Source organism: Phoxinus phoxinus (assembly GCF_949152265.1).
Source record: "Phoxinus phoxinus genome assembly, chromosome: 5".
NCBI lineage: Eukaryota > Metazoa > Chordata > Actinopteri > Cypriniformes > Leuciscidae > Phoxinus > Phoxinus phoxinus.
In genome coordinates, this window is record NC_136880.1 from 533,760 (window position 1) to 550,578 (window position 16,819).

Consider the following 16,819-nt stretch of genomic DNA (forward strand, 5'->3'; position numbering starts at 1 on the left):
CCAAAATCAAAATATGTGATGTAGGATATAAGGTATTTTATAAATCACACACTATAAATATGATAAAGAAGCAGAAACAGATAGTTGCAGTAAAGTAAGATATTTTAATAAGTTGAAGAAACAATAATGATTTGTGACACACACACACTTACTCTCTCTCTCTCTCGCGCACACACACTCACTCGATTTGCGCATCGCTGTCATGTGTGTGTTACACAGGTAACGTTACACGTGCGCAAACACAAATAACCTATATTTATATATGGTTATACTACAGGGCCGTTGAATGCTTGTATCTGATAACCGAGAAGCTCTTGTAATTATTACTTTACCCCACCTCTCCATGCCGAGTGATGCAGTACATAACATCTAACGTTAGCTGGCTACGATTTCAGTACAGTAATATCAAAGATCCTTGCTCCTTCTCAATTATCTGGTAATATTCCATTCACAAAATACAACCAAAAGTACGGTAATGTTAAAATTTACTTGTGAAAAGTAATCCCGGGCCCTATTTGCGCTGGTCCGCCGATTAGAACAGGAAAATGCTCCACAGTGCTCTAGAATCTGACTGCTGCTAAGCAACGAAACTAGGAGTACGACCGGTTTAAGATGGCGGCCGTATTTCTCGGTGCCCAGCGGCCAATAGGGCATCTAGTCTATATAATATCTATGCTTTCATAATCAAGCTGATTTCTTCTACTGCTCACCTGCTTCTTTATCAAAGTACAGAGGTGCTCTACTGCCCCTAGTGGAGAGGAGTGACACTTTACAATATGGTTCATTAGTTAACTACCTTGGTTAAAGGATAATTCTGGTATTTAACACCTTGAGTCTATATTGTAGTTTGTTTTGGATGAACAAGAGTGGTGGACAACATTTTTTTGACAATGGTTCCTCTCGAGTTTTTGACTATAATAGAATTGGCCATGGACCCATTTAACATTGGAGTCAATGGGCATGTCCGAAAATGTCATTAAAACAGCCAATAATGTTCGTTTACAAAACTGTTAAACTCACCGAGTGGTTAGTGGTGTTCGTTGATGATTATAAACAATATATCGTCGCAATATATGATTCCAATCCGTTTATTTTGCTATAGTGGAACTATTTTTTCAGACACTTCACAACCGTGTAACTTCCGCTCAATATTTGAATCTGAAGCGTTAGCACACTCCCGACCACTTGATGGCGATAACCGATGTTTATGTCTCGCGGGACACTCACGGTCACAGTCGAGTTCAACTTTATATTACAAGTAACAATTAATGAAGGTTTTGTTTGTTTATTTCGCTTACTCTCCCGGAGCACAGTTGCTCCGCTCGCTAGCCTTATGAGAGACGGAAGCGAGCAAAAAGACTACATTGACCAAATGTAAACAGCCCCCTTTCCGTTTCCGGTAGCGCATTTATATTAACGAGCACGCAGTCCTTCAACAGAATTCAATGGGATTTTACAAAATGACGAATAAAACACGACAGAAACTGTATTTCGCAACACTTTTTGTTTCTGGAACATCAACTAACATCACTAATCACTCGGTGAGTGGCACAGTTTTGTAAACGAACATTATTGGCTGTTTTAAAGGAGAACTCCGGTGCAAAATGAACCTTTGGTCTAATTACACATTGTTACCTAGTCAACCGTTATCTGAGATTTGTTTTCATGATTATCGAATGTAAATAGTTTTATCTCTAAAAACAGTTTAGCCTATAACGCTAGTATCATGCTAGTATATGGGGCATGGAGTAATGACAAATAAAAATCGCTTGTTAATACCACTAACAAGGCTCAAAATAGCCCCACACTAACACGGTAGCATAATGAGGGTCCCTACATGCAAACCGAAGCATTGAGAACTGTGTAAGTGTCCAGACAGTTTAATAAGAATATATTTTATACACAGTCAACTTCACGTATATAAGCAGAATCCATCTTTGAAAAACAGACTCTATCAGTCGAACTACGAACCGCCGATCCAAATGCGCTGAACTGTGTAGAATCTCATATGGTCCAGCGCATTTGGATCGGTGGTTCGTAGATCGACTGATAGAGTCTGTTTTTCAAAGATGGATTCTGCTTGTATACGTGAAGTTGACTGTATGTATAAAATATCTTCTTATTAAACTGTCTGGACACTTACACAGTTCTCAATGCTTCGGTCTGCATGTAGGGACCCTCATTATGCTGGCGTGTTAGTGTGGGGCTATTTTGAGCCGTGTTAGTGGTATTAACAAGCGATTTGTATTTGTCATTACTCAATGCCCCATATACTAGCGTTATAGGCTAAACTGTTTTTAGAGATAAAACTATTTACATTCGATAATCATGAAAACAAATCTCAGATAACGGTTGACTAGGTAACAATGTGTAATTAGACCAAAGGTTCATTTTGCGCTGGAGTTCTCCTTTAATGACATTTTCGGACATGCCCATTGACTCCAATGTTAAATGGGTCAATGGCCAATTCTATTATAGTCAAAAACTTGAGAGAGGAACCATTGTCAAAAAAATGTTGTCCACCACTCTTGTTCATCCAAAACAAACTACAATATAGACTCAAGGTGTTAAATACCGGAATTATCCTTTAACATGCTAAGAATGAACAATACTTCTACAGCATTTATTAATCTTTTAGGGCTGGGTGATATGGCTGAAAACTGTATCACGATATAAGTGTTTCATATCGATCGATACCGATAATTATTTATATTTTTTTATTACCTCTTTAAAATAATGACCAGGAGAAAAATATATTACTTTTATTTATTATTTTATTTATTTTAATCGTAGTAATTTTTTACGTAAAACTATTTTTTTTACAGCATGTTTAAATTGTCATTTTTGGGGGGCTGAGAAAAACACAGTTTTAGTGTCTCCTTTAGAAGTTAATGAGATGCGGTTCCACGCACAGGGGGCGGAGCCTAACTAGCTCGCCTCAGAGCCACGACAATCTCATCTCACAGAAAGATGATTTATCAAAACAAACTCGCAGTAACGGTGTTCGAGTCGGACAATAATATCCACAGAGCTAGAGAAGATATGCTGAATAGAGATAGAACAGGTATGGTTATTTTAATTACTTTAACTTATATATGTCATCTGCTCCACTATTAATACAAGCCTGATGTAGTTAACCCCGTCAGAATGATGACCAGAATATACTGAGTTCAATTAAGTTTATTGTACATCACACAAAAGATGAAGCGTTAGTTTTACTGCAGAAAATCACTGTAAGAATAAACACAGTATAAGAAGTGCACATTAAGTCTCATCCATAAACTCTCTTCGGAGACGTTCCATGTAATACACCATGTAATAGTGAATTTTGCATAATAGGTGCCCTTTAACTAATGAACCTTATTGTAAAGTGTTAACTAAATCTATAATAACTAGCAATAATTTTGTTCAAATAAAGTATCAAAGTAATCATATGGGTTTTATTGAACAATGCTGTTAAAGTTATATAAATTATATAAACTAATATAACTGTACAACATGTACATGTACGTAAAAACAAAGGCATGATCAAATCCCTGTTTAATATTGGCCAAACAAAATGTAATTAATGTCAACTTAATCTTTAATATTTGATCTCTTCTGTAAGTCCATCCATCCATCTTCCGCTTATCCGGGGCCGGGTCGCGGGGCAGCAGTCTAAGCAGAGATGCCCAGACTTCCCTCTCCCTAGCCACTTCCTCCAGCTCTTCCGGGGGGACACCGAGGCGTTCCCAGGCCAGCCGGGAGACATAGTCTCTCCAGCGTGTCCTAGGTCTTCCCCGGGTTCTCCTCCCGGTGGGACGTGCCCGGAACACCTTCCCGGGAAGGCGTCCAGGAGGCATCCGGAACAGCTGCCCAAGCCACCTCAGCTGACCCCTCTCAATGTGGAGGAGCAGCGACTCTACTCTGAGCTCCTCCCGAGTGACCGAGCTCCTCACCCTATCTCTAAGGGATCGCCCAGCCACCCTGCGGAGAAAGCTCATTTCGGCCGCCTGTATCCGGGATCTTGTCCTTTCGGTCATGACCCAAAGCTCATGACCATAGGTGAGAGTAGGAACGTAGATTGACCGGTAAATCGAGAGCTTCGCCTTGCGGCTCAGCTCTTTCTTCACCACGACAGACCGGTACATCGACCGCATTACTGTGGAAGCTGCACCTATCCGTCTGTCAATCTCCCGTTCCATTCTTCCCTCACTCGTGAACAAGACCCCAAGATACTTGAACTCCTCCACTTGAGGCAGGAACTCTCCACCAACCTGAAGTAGGCAAGCCACCTTTTTCAGACTGAGGAGCTTGGCCTCGGATTTGGAGGTGCTGATTCTCATCCCAGCCGCTTCACACTCGGCTGCAAACCGTCCCAGTGCATGCTGAAGGTCCTGGTCTGAAGGGGCCAACACGACAACATCATCTGCAAAGAGCAGAGATGAAATCGGGTTGTTCCCAAACCAGACACCCTCCGGCCCCTGGCTGCGCCTAGAAATTCTGTCCATAAAAATTATGAACAGAACCGACGACAAAGGGCAGCCCTGCCGGAGTCCAACATGCACCGGGAAGATGTCTGACTTACTGCCGGCAATGCGAACCAAGCTCCTGCTTTGATCGTACAGGGACAGGACAGCCCTTAGCAAAGGACCCCGGACCCCATACTCCCGGAGCACCCTCCACAGGCCGCCACGAGGGACACAGTCAAATGCCTTCTCCAAATCCACAAAGCACATGTGGATTGGTTGGGCAAACTCCCATGAACCCTCCAGCACCCTAGAGAGGGTATAGAGCTGGTCCAGTGTTCCACGGCCCAGACGAAAACTGCACTGTTCCTCCTGAATCCGAGGTTCTACTATCGGCCGTATTCTCCTCTCCAGTACCCTGGCATAGACTTTCCCAGGGAGGCTGAGAAGTGTGATCCCCCTGTAGTTGGAACACACCCTCCGGTCCCCCTTCTTAAAAAGAGGGACCACCACCCCGGTCTGCCATCCCAGAGGCACGGTCCCCGACCGCCACGCGATGCTGCAGAGACGTGTCAGCCAAGACAGCCCCACAACATCCAGAGACTTGAGGTACTCAGGGCGGATCTCATCCGGTGCCTTGCCACCGAGGAGTTTTTTGACTACCCCGGTGACTTCAGCTTGGGAGATGGACGAGTCCACCTCTCAGACCTCAGCCTATGCTTCCTCCATGGAAGACGTGACGGCGGGATTGAGGAGATCCTCGAAGTATTCCTTCCACCGTCCAACAACATCCCCAGTTGAGGTCAACAGCTGCCCACCTCCACTGTAAACAGCGTTGGTAGGGCACTGCTTCCCTCTCCTGAGTCGCCGGACGGTTTGCCAGAATCTCTTCGAGGCCAGCCGATAGTACTTTTCCATGGCCTCACTGAACTCCTCCCAGGCCTGAGTTTTTGCCTCCACAACCACCCGGGCTGCAGTTCGCTTGGCCTGCCGGTACCTGTCAGCTGCCTCAGGAGTCCCACAAGCCAACCAGGCCCGATAGGACTCCTTCTTCAGCTTGACGGCATCCTTTAATTCCGAGGTGGAGAACATGGTCCACTCGGACTCAATATCTCCAGCCTCCCTCGGGATCCGGTCGAAGCTCTGCCGGAGGTGGGAGTTGAAGATCTCTCTGACAGGAGACTCGGCCAAACGTTCCCAGCAGACCCTCACAGTACGCTTGGGTCTGCCGAGTCTGTCCAGCTTCCTATTCCGCCATCGGATCCAACTCACCACCAGGTGGTGATCAGTTGACAGCTCCGCCCCTCTCTTTACCCGAGTGTCCAAGACATACGGCCGCAGGTCAGATGAAACGACCACAAAGTCGATCATCGGCCTAGGGTGTCCTGGTGCCACGTGTACTGATGGACACCCTTATGCTTGAACATGGTGATCGTTATGGACAAACTGTAACTAGCACAGAAGTCCAATAACTGAACACCGCTCGGGTTCAGATCAGGGGGGCCGTTCATCCCAATCACGCCCCTCCAGGTAACACTGTCGTTGCCCACGTCGACGTTGAAGTCCCCCAGTAGAACGACAGAGTCCCCAGTCGAAGCACTTTCCAGCACCCCTCCCAGGGACCACAAGAAGGCCGGGTACTCTACACTGCCGTTTGCCCCGTAGGCACACACGACAGTGAGAGACCTATCCCCAACCCGTAGGCGCAGGGAAACGACCCTCTCGTTCACCGGGGTAAACTCCAACACATGGCGGCTGAGTTGGGGGGCTATGAGAAAACCCACACCAGCCCGCCGCCTCTCACCATGGGCAACTCCAGAGTGGTGAAGAGTCCATCCTCTCTCAAGGAGTGTGGTTCCAGAGCCTAAGCCGTGCGTAGAGGTGATTCCAACTATCTCTAGTTGGAACCTCTCAACCTCACGCACAATCTCAGGCTCCTTCCCCGCCAGCGAGGTGACGTTCCACGTCCCTAGAGCTACTTTTCGTGTCCAGGGATCGGGTTGTCGAGGCCCCCGCCTTCGACTGCCGCCCGATCCTCTAAGCACCGGCCCCTTACGGCCCCTCCTGCAGGTGGTGAGCCCACGGGAAGGTGGCCCCACGTCGCTCCTTCGGGCTGAGCCCGGCCGGACCCCGTGGGGGGAGGCCCGGCCACCAGGCGCTCGCATGCGAGCCCCAACCCTGGGCCTGGCTCCAGGGTGGGGCCCCGGCTGCGCCATACCGGGCGACGTCACGGTCCTCGATTTATTTTGGCGACGGGCGGTCTGCTTTGAACACTCTAATTTTTTCAAAGTAAACGCTTCGGGCCCCGAGGCCTGGACACCCAGTTAAGGGCATCCGGGGGGCGCCCTGAGGCAGGGGTCCGGGACAGGCGGTGGCTCGCCTCGTGGCGGACCGCCGGCCCGTTAGGGATGCAATAGCTGCTGTAATTTCTTGAAAAAATATTTTTTTTATCATCAGCCTTAGCTGATGACCGATACGGGCTGCCGATCTTCCTGAGCCGATATTTGGAGCCGATGCTGCTTTTGCTCCCTCAATTTACATCATAAAAATGACACAGTGATCATGATGATAACAAATGTTACAAGTGTCAATTTTAAAAAGGAACATTTATTGAACTTTAAAAAAGCAATATTTAACATAGTAAAAACTGGTGAGGTAGAACAAGTAAAGAAAGACTTCAGTGCTGAAAATTGTTATTTAAGCATAATTAAAAATGAGCAATAGCTACATTTGTTACTGTATTTATTAATCTTTGTTAATCTTGGTTAATAAAAATACAACTGTTCATTCAGCTGTTCGTTTGTTTATTCACAGTGCATTAGGCTAACTAATGTTAATTACAACTTTTGATTTCAATAAGGCTTCAATAAATGGTGAAACTAACATTAACAAAGATTAATAAATGCTGTAGAAGTGCAGTTAATTAATAGTTAATGTTAACTAATGTAGTTAACTAGAGTTTAATAAATGTAACTTTATTGTAAAGTGTTCCTGATTTGTTATACTCATTCAGACGTCTGGTGAGTTCAGTGTTGGATAGATCAATTGTTATAACCATTCATTAAAAGGAATCGGTTCAAATGAGTCATTAGTGAGCGAATCGGAGGAGTCATTAGCGGACGTGTACGCGTTGTCTGATTATCCCGTCAGTTTTGGACATCACACAAGATTTGTGTCAACACAGAACACATTTCATCACTGGATCGGTTTTTGGGTTTATTGAAAGTGTGGTTTGTCTCAGCTGAATGTGCGGAACGCTTTTCAGAGAAGATAAGGCAACGTTTTTTTTGCACAATACACACCGGTAATTCAGGAACAAAATCTCCCAATGCTCCACGTGAAGCTTCGGTCTTCCGACCTTTTACCATCATGTCAATTGATTTTGATTACTATGCACGAGGGAGGGACCGAGGGAGGGCAAGACAGTTGAAGACGGTGAAAGTGCGCGCGCGCGGCCGGAGGACGGGCTCTCTCTCTCTCTCTGCTCGCTCTCTCAGTAACATGCGACCTGTCTCAAGCGCAGTTGTCAGTCATCTACATCGCTCAGCGATCAAATAAGGTGGATAAAAATTCGCTTTGCCAACGGCAAAAAAAAGAAATATGTGGCGGCCGGTGTTGATTCTGTGGCGCACTGCCACGAATTAGTCTGTGTGGGAAACACTGGAGAGACACACACACCACACGCGTCCAAACCTCAGCCAGGTGGTCGCTGAATAAAACTCCCACAAATACCATGAAACAACGTCGGCATTACTTCTCATTATATATTATATATCCATTATATATCCTATGACCAGTGTTCGGAACAGCTACCATATGCATACGAATAGCCTACAACTTAGCTATTTGCAGCTCCCTAAACACAATGGCAAGCAGTTTTATAAAGGCATTCGCGTTTTCCATTTGGACCCACAAACTTGCTTAGCTGTAGTTGCAAGCACATATAGAGCAACATGTTTCCACTTTCAAAGTGTATGGCAATATTTCAGCTAAGTCAAACAGTTAAAATATGCTTTGAAAGTGTAAAACTTGGCGTCGTCTTGAAGAACAGATTCCAGCGCTCTGCTAGCAACACAGAGCTGCCGGTGGACGCCTGTCTGTAAATAATGCCGGGAAAAAACTATCGGCGAACGCAGCAGCCGTGTATCGGCCGATAAACGTACAAACCGCACATATCGGCCGATCACTAATGCAGAGACTGAGTATGTGTGGAGCAGCGTTTACTGTGAACGGAGCTGAGGTACTTTTAACACAATCTGCACGCATTAAAGTGTCGTGCTTCTCTGTGGGGGAAAAAAAACCAGCGCATATTTTTTTTTGCACATATCACAGCCTTATTGATTTCATGATAGCACTATGCCATATTATGATTGTAAATGGTTTTAAAGTCCGCGTGAACCGGAAGTTACAAACGACTTTTCTCAAGTGTTGTGACACATTTCCGAGTGAAAGGGAATATTGAACAGAGGGCAGGGTTTTACTTCAGCGCTCCTCCTCTCCATCTCTCGCCCATAGCAGAGTAACGGTTTGAGGGGAGTGGTTAAAGCTGCCGTCGGCAAGTCTGGCAGATTGAGTGGACTTAGACAAAATTTTGAATGTTTACAACTCTCATGCCCCTCCCCCACTACCAACGAGCACCCGCCCATCGTCAGTGCGTGTGTACCTGATTTTCTGTGAACGCGTCCGTCTCTTCAGCATCGATCAACACCATAGACTCGGAGGTAGGCTGCCCTGGCTAATCTATCCATAGATAGCAATAACCGAGGAACTGGAAGCTTGTTGTTAGATTTTCACTCTGCCATCACGCTTCATACAATCTTCAGGCGAACTTCAGGCGTGTCGTGTGCATGTGATATTGTAACGTCCGCGTCTGCGCGAGGGAGGGGGATCTGTGATTTGTGCACGACCTGTGATTGACAGTCAGATCTCACCCCCCCCTGCGCTGATTAGACCCGATGAGCCGGGAGCAGTGGATTTTTGCAAAACAAAATAACACGCTCCAGGTGGAGTTAGAAGCTCGGGTTTTTTCTAAAACCACCTTATTTATGTTGTTCTGTCGGATTATAGTGTCAACCTTGACTGAATTTGATAAAAAAAAATTTGCCGACGGCAGCTTTAAGCGTTTAACCAACCCAAGCCGCCAAGCCTATGTCATCAGAAAAACAAACATTCCAGACCAGAAGTAACTTTTCAGACTTTCCGGCAAACAATTTTTTTCTGTGAATTAACTTGCACGTAGGGCTGGGCGATATGGCCAAAAAAAAAATCACTTTTTTTTTATATCAGTCGATATCGATAGTTATCGATAAATGTCAAATCTTTATTTATTTCAAGTTTAAAGACAGATTTTTACTCGTTGTGTTTTTAAACTACTCTTTATTGTCAGAACACATCATGACAAACACTTGCCAAACAGGTGAACATTCACAAATCCGAGGTAGAACATTCAAACATTTGCCATTTTTCCTTAACAAAATAAATATCTTTATTTCAGTAGTATTAGCTTGAGTTAGGATGCAGATTTAACTATATACAATTTATGTTCATTAACAAAAACAGTAACGTCTGTTAAAAAAAAGTAACAACATTATTTTTATTTGGTAAAATGTAATATTCTTTAGTTTTATTAAAATTAACCATTGGTCATCCAGCATCATGCATTTAGATCATGATAACCACAGATAAAATGTAACTATGGTTTCTATGGTATTTATGAAAACCAGTAGCCTAAATACATTATTAAAAACTGTAATTATATTCCATTAGTCCTTTAATACATTGTCTACATAAATAATATTATACAATTCAATATATATATCCCACATTTCATGGTGCAGTTAATATTACTAGGCTAATGTTACAGTAAATCCGTGGTAAATGATGGGAATGTGTAGACGGAAAAGCCTTCTGACTGTATTGTTGCGCACAGTGTTTCTCCTGTTCGTCAGCGCGGTCTCATCTGCCTTTAAACTGGTTTAAATCACTGAGACATTTGTGTTCCTCGCTGAATTCAAGCGCTTCTCACTGGATCTCGTGTCTGAGACTGATCAGAGTAAACGCATCCGCTAGTGAACTCGCGCTGCCGAGCGGATAAACGGTCCGTGTGGCGCGTGCGGTTCAAACGAGATTCGTTCCGCTTTTGGCGCAAAAACATTATCGAACATTTATCGAACTCTTGATATCGTTTTATCGAGAAATTATATCGCGATAATTATCGTTATCGTTTTATCGCCCAGCCCTACTTGCACGGATTAATTGTTCACCACAAGACTAGTAATATCCGATAACAAAGTAAATATGGTCAATTTTGATTTCATGCCGACTTTAAATAGGTCGCGTAGCCTTAGAAAACGGTGTAATAATGCGGTTCATGGATTCACGTCTGTATGCGCCACTTCCGTTTTTTTGCCGGTTACTTGACACGGGTAAATTGCACTTGAGGTTTTTTAAAAATCGAATACTCGACTTTAATCGAGGAATCGTTACAGCTAGGGGTGTGCGATATTACGATTTTTGATCGTGGACGATTAAAATGTCTCCACGATCTGCTTTTGAAGAAATATCGTAGGATCGTCCATTTTATCAGTTTGCATTTCTGGCGCCTCCGTCTCAACATACTGTACAGCGCGACGTATATCCACATGAAATGCAGAGGAACGGGACACTGTAGTTCATAAAAATGTATTATTTGCATGTGCTTTAAAGCCTTGCCGGTTAAACATGTCATTCACTGCTGATGCGCTGTTCTAACGGGCGCTTTTCTGAACGCAAACACCTGACGCGCGCATGCACTAAACGCCTGTCTAACAGCGCCCGTTACTGAACTAAGTAATCTTTCGAGTCTTATTGCGCTAATACTGTCAGATACACACAAGGTTTACATAAACAAAGTTGGTTATGTCTAAAGTGAAAGAACAATAGAAAAAATGAAGAAAAAATCTGCTTGTCAAATGCGTGTGGACTCGTTGCGCGCAGATCTTAAAGTGACAGTAGCCCTAATAGTAAACATGCTGCCGCTTGTCCTTAAAGGGACAGTTACCCCAAAATAAAAATTCTGTCATTATTTACTCACTCTCTAATGTTGTTCCAAACCTGTATTAATTTCTTTCTTGTGCTGAACACAAAAGAAGATATTTTGAGGAGTGTGGCTAACCGGCCGGTTGCTGGTCCCCATTGATTACCATAGTAGGAAAAAACTATTATGGAAGTCTCTGGGGCACATCAACTGTTTGTTTACCCACATTCCTCCAAATAACTTTTATTTTCAACAGAAGAGGGAGACTTATTCGGGTTTAAAGCGGCTTGAGAGAATTTAAATTTTTGGGAGAACTATCCCTGTTAATAAAACAACAAAATACAAAGAGCATCTCACTCACTCTTGACTGAGAACTTTAATAGTAGCTTTAATAAGAATCAATGTAAAATTTATACAGTGAAGTCGATGTTGTGTTTTATTTTCATATTTGTTCATTTAATTACTTTCTTCAATGCTGTTAAATAAACCTACAGCTGAAAAAATAAAACACTGTTTATTTAATTTGTATATTAAGTTGTGTATGTGTATCTTTGTTCTTAATTTTTAATAACAAAGACAATGACAAATATTTTTTATCTTCACCACTTTGGCCTAAATGTCTGCCATTCTTTTTTATTTTATATTTTGTTACCTAAGGCTTTGTTTTTAAAATAGGGACATTAGTTTGGCTGTGATGCTCAGTCAATTGCAAAATAGTAAAACCAACATGAAAAGGAATCGTGATAAAATCGTGAATCGTGATTTTCCTGGAAAAAATCGTGATATGATATTTTTGCCATATCGCCCACCCCTAGTTACAGCCCTATTCTGCAGTGAGTCTAGCTCCACCCTTTGGTACTGTACCACTGTGCTAGGCACCCCAACGGAAGGTTACCCAAATAGTGGTACGGTTCGGCATTTTGTTACCATTCACAACTTTTGACAGTGGAAATGCAAATATTTGCGTACCGTACCGCTCAGTGGAAACGAGCCATTAGTTTCTTGGTAGTGTCGTATAGTTGTTTCATGTTGCCTGTTTCTGCAGCTTGCTCTGCCTCCTCTGCTAGGTTGTCAATATAGCTCCGCTTGTCGGTCCTCACACTTTGCTTTACCTCTTGGTGGGCTTCTGTGTATTCAGCTTGTGCTGCTGCTCTTGTGCGACTAATGTTGAGGGCTTCTTGATTCTGTTTTCTTGTATCTTGTCCATGGTGCCTGCTGCCATCTAGTCTTTCTGTTGGGGCTTCTTCGATCCTACAACTTCCTGGCAACAGTGGCAAGGAACCAAAACTCCATCAGGTGACAGAATGGAGAAAAAACCTTGGGAGAAACCAGGCTCAGTCGGGGGCCAGTTCTCCTCTGGCCAACGGGCGAACAGTGGATGATTATGATTCAGGCAACATTACAGGTCAGAAGTCAGATTGGATCAGAACATTCACAATATTTATCCAGTTCCATCTGGTTGGAGGTTGGACTCATCACGGCGGTATGGAGACGAGTTTGTTGAGGTGTCCACAGGGCCGATGAGGCTGGCACTTTGTGGTCGTGTCCAGCCGCAGGTTCACCGGCTGATCTGGAAACGGCCCGGATCCGGCTGACTTCAGTAAACCTTGGAACAAATGTAAAGACTAACATTAGCGTAGATGCCATTCTTCTTATGATGTAACGAGTACATCGGGTGTTATAGGAAGTGTCCCCGGTTCCGGCTGAGCTAATCTATGGAGCCTAATAATCATTTAACTGATTTGAATAATAGAAATGTATAATGTTCTATGTTAATGCCAGGAAAAAGTGATATATTTTTAGTCTAGATTTAAACTGACAAGAGTGTGTCTGCTTCCCGGACAATGTTAGGTAGACTGTTCCAAAGTTTAGGTGCTAAACAGGAAAAGGATCTACCGCCAGCAGTCGATTTTGATATTCTAGGTATTATCAATTGGCCAGAATTTTGAGATGGCAGTAGACGCGAAGGACTATAATGCGTTAAGAGCTCGCTCAAGTACTGCGGAGCTAAACCATTTAGGGCTTTGTTTTAAAATAGCAATATTTTAAAAGTTATACAATGTTTAATAGGGAGCCAATGCAGTGTTGACCGAACCGGGCTAATATGGTCATACTTCCTGGTTCTGGTAAGAACTCGAGCTGCTGCGTATTGAACTAGCTGTAGTTTGTTTATTAAGCGTGCAGGGCAACCACCCAGTAGAGCATTACAATAATCTAGCCTTGAGGTCATGAACGCATGAACTAATTGTTCTGCATTATTCATTGAAAGCATGTGTCGTAATTTAGATATATTTTTAAGATGGAAGGCAGTTTTACAGATGCTGGAAACATGACTTTCAAAAGAAAGATTGGTATCAAAGAGCACACCCAGGTTCCTAACCGACGACGAAGACTTGACAGAGCAGCCATCAATTGTTAGATAGTATTCTAGGTTATTACTCATTAACTCAGCACTACTTAGGAGTTAATCAAATTGGCTACATTCATTGTAAAGTTAAGATTATAAGCTTTCAAATGAAACCTATTTTGTGGTGATCAAGTTACTAGTTTTGATAAATATGATTATTAATTTTTTCGTGTCGCCTGGGGGTATAGAGGGAATATTCAGCACTCGTTAAGAGTAGATCATAATGGTTACATGCATGAAAGCTGAATTTCTAACTTCACTATTTTGATTTGTGAAAGGTTTCACTGTACAATTGCAATCTGTTAACCCTTCCCTTGAGTCCTTTACTTCAATATTCTGATTTGGGAAAATATTTTACAGTAAAGTTTTGGTCTGTTGGCCGTTTCCTGAGTCCATAACTTCATTTTTCTGATTTGTGAAATCCTTAACAATACATTTTTGGTCTATTAATCCTTGTTTGTGACTAATTTCACAAATGTGATTTGTGAAATATTTCACGGTACAGTTATGGTCAGTTAACCCTTTCCTGGGTGCCTAACTTCCCTATTATAAATAAGTTAATTATGCCTACCTTTCACATTCTTGACTAGCAGACTTAACAAGAGTTTGACCTACAATGCTTTGCTGTGAAAAAAAATAGTTTTGAGCTATAGGCATTATAAAATTAAGAGTAACTGTGAAAAATTTAAAATACTGATTTCAGACTGAAGGACCGGACCACTTTCACAATTTCACAAATGTTGAAGTATCACATGCGATATTAGATAAATCAAGAATTTCTGCCTGAATTTCAAACTAGGTTAACTGCGGTCACTCATTTCATCTTTATTGTCAATTGAATTGAAATTTTGAAAATGGGGATTTATTTAATTTATTCCCTTCAGATCTGATGGAAGAGGAAAGTGAAGAACTGAGTGAAGAGGAAAGTGAAGAACTGAGTGAAGAGGAAGAACATCAGAAATCTCAGAATATCACAACTAGAGGAAAATCTTCTAGTTGCTCAAAGACTAAAAAGAATGTTTCACAGAAAAAAACTCAAAGATCAAGAGCTAAAAGGCCATCATGCACCTGCCTTCAGTGTGGAAAGAGTTTCACATGTAGAGGAAGCCTTAAGGATCACACAAGGATTCACACGGGAGAAAGACCTTTCACATGCAGTTACTGTGGAATAGGGTTTAAACAAAGCGGAAGCCTTACAGAACACATAAGAATCCACACTGGAGAGAAGCCTTACACATGCAGTCAATGTGGGAAGAGTTACAGTCAGAAAGGAAGACTTGGGTTGCACATGAAAACTCACGCTGAAGAGAAGCCTTTTACTTGCCCGGAGTGTGGGAAATGTTTTACACTGAAACAAAACTTTAACATTCACTTAAAGACTCACTCCGGTGAGAAGCCTTTCATCTGTCCTCAGTGTGGAAAAGCTTTTAGACAGGCGTCATACCTGAAATTGCATGAGACTGTTCACAGCGAAGTGAAGCCGTTTCACTGCGCTTCATGTGACAAGAGTTTCAACCAAATGTCTACCCTTCAGAGACATTTAAAATCATTCATGCATAATAAATACAGGTCCCTAGAAAAATTCATGATCCCAGCTGTAGCCTCAGGTCATGGTTTTCCCTCAGGAGCAAATGTGTCCCAACAGAGCAATATAATAGGGTCGTCTACTAAAACACATTACCTGCAGTGAGAAAGGCAGTACAGGAGACATGAATGTATTAGTTCAGAATATAAACAAATGATTAAAACACGTCTGCTGTTGTGAAGGGATGTTTTTTTAATAGATAGATTTTTTTAAATGTTCAGCAGTAAAAACACTTTTAAATGAATAAAATTACATGTATGGTACCATTCAAAAATAAGGTCTGTTAATATTTCTACACAGTTTAATGTCTTAAACATGTTTGCATGGGGATAGAGAATATTCCCTTGTAATGATATTAGGTGTCTAAAAAGAGGATGCTATGATGTTGGAAAAGAAAACCAATCAAAACAAAAAATGTATTCATATAAATGCATTTCTTATAGATTTTTACAATTGAAAACACACGATTTATGAAGCATTTCACATTTCTCACAGCTATAAACACAATCTGATAACTACACCCCAATTTGTACAAACAGTCTTCCATATTTCAGTCAAAAACATATTCGCTTGTAAGACCGGGGGCAAAAACAAAAGTGTTGCGTTTATAGTTTTGTTCAGTGTGTATATAAATTCTCATCTCACACATGATGTTTTCTATGATATAATGTATTTCTATAATAAAAACATATGATATATCTTACCTGTCATCATCATTTCTCTTCATCCCCTATGGGACATAAGGCTTCAATGAGCACTCTCCATTGTATTCGATCCCTGGCAGCATGTTGGGCCTCTCCCCATGACAGGTTCATCTGTTCCAGCTCTTGTCACAGTTCTGCGCCAGGTGGTTCTGGGTCTCCCAGGTTTTCTTTTACCAGGTGGTGTCCATCTTAGGGCGAATTTTGTGATGCTGTCCTGCTCCATCCTTAAAGTCGGCATGAAATCAAAATTGACCCTATTTACTTTGTTAGCGGATATTACTAGTCTTGTGGTGAACAATTAATCCATGCAAGTTAATACACGGAAAAAATTGTTTGCCTAAGTTATCTTTAATCAAACTCTGAAAAGTTACTTCCGGGTCTGGAATGGCGTTCTTTTCTGATGACTTAGGCTTGAAGACTTGGGTTGGTTAATCGCTAAACCACTCCCTCAAACCGTTACTCTGCTATGGGCGAGAGATGGAAAGGAGGAGCGCTGAAGTAAAACCCTGCCCTCTGTTCAATATTCCGTTTCACTCGGAAATGTGTCACAACACTTGAGAAAAGTCGTTTGTAACTTCCGGTTCACGCGGACTTTAACACATGTCCCAGCCATCTCAAGCGTCTGTGTGTAATCTCCTTGGTGATGCTCCAGCTTCCCGT

General features: G+C 42.5%; 1 protein-coding gene across 2 annotated transcripts in view; it reads left to right on the top strand.

Annotated features, from left to right (window-relative positions):
• The window catches only part of LOC306998012 (uncharacterized protein), a 32,132-nt gene that overhangs the window by 2,168 nt on the left and 13,145 nt on the right, over positions 1–16,819 (top strand). Inside the window, exon 2 of one of the 2 annotated variants that reach the window (XR_013797491.1) lies at positions 14,755–16,157. The exons of the other annotated variant lie outside the window; for it this stretch is intronic. The gene's annotated coding sequence lies outside the window, so the exon portion shown is untranslated. Of the gene's footprint in view, positions 1–14,754; positions 16,158–16,819 lie in introns of those variants that run through there. 2 annotated transcript variants of the gene reach the window in all.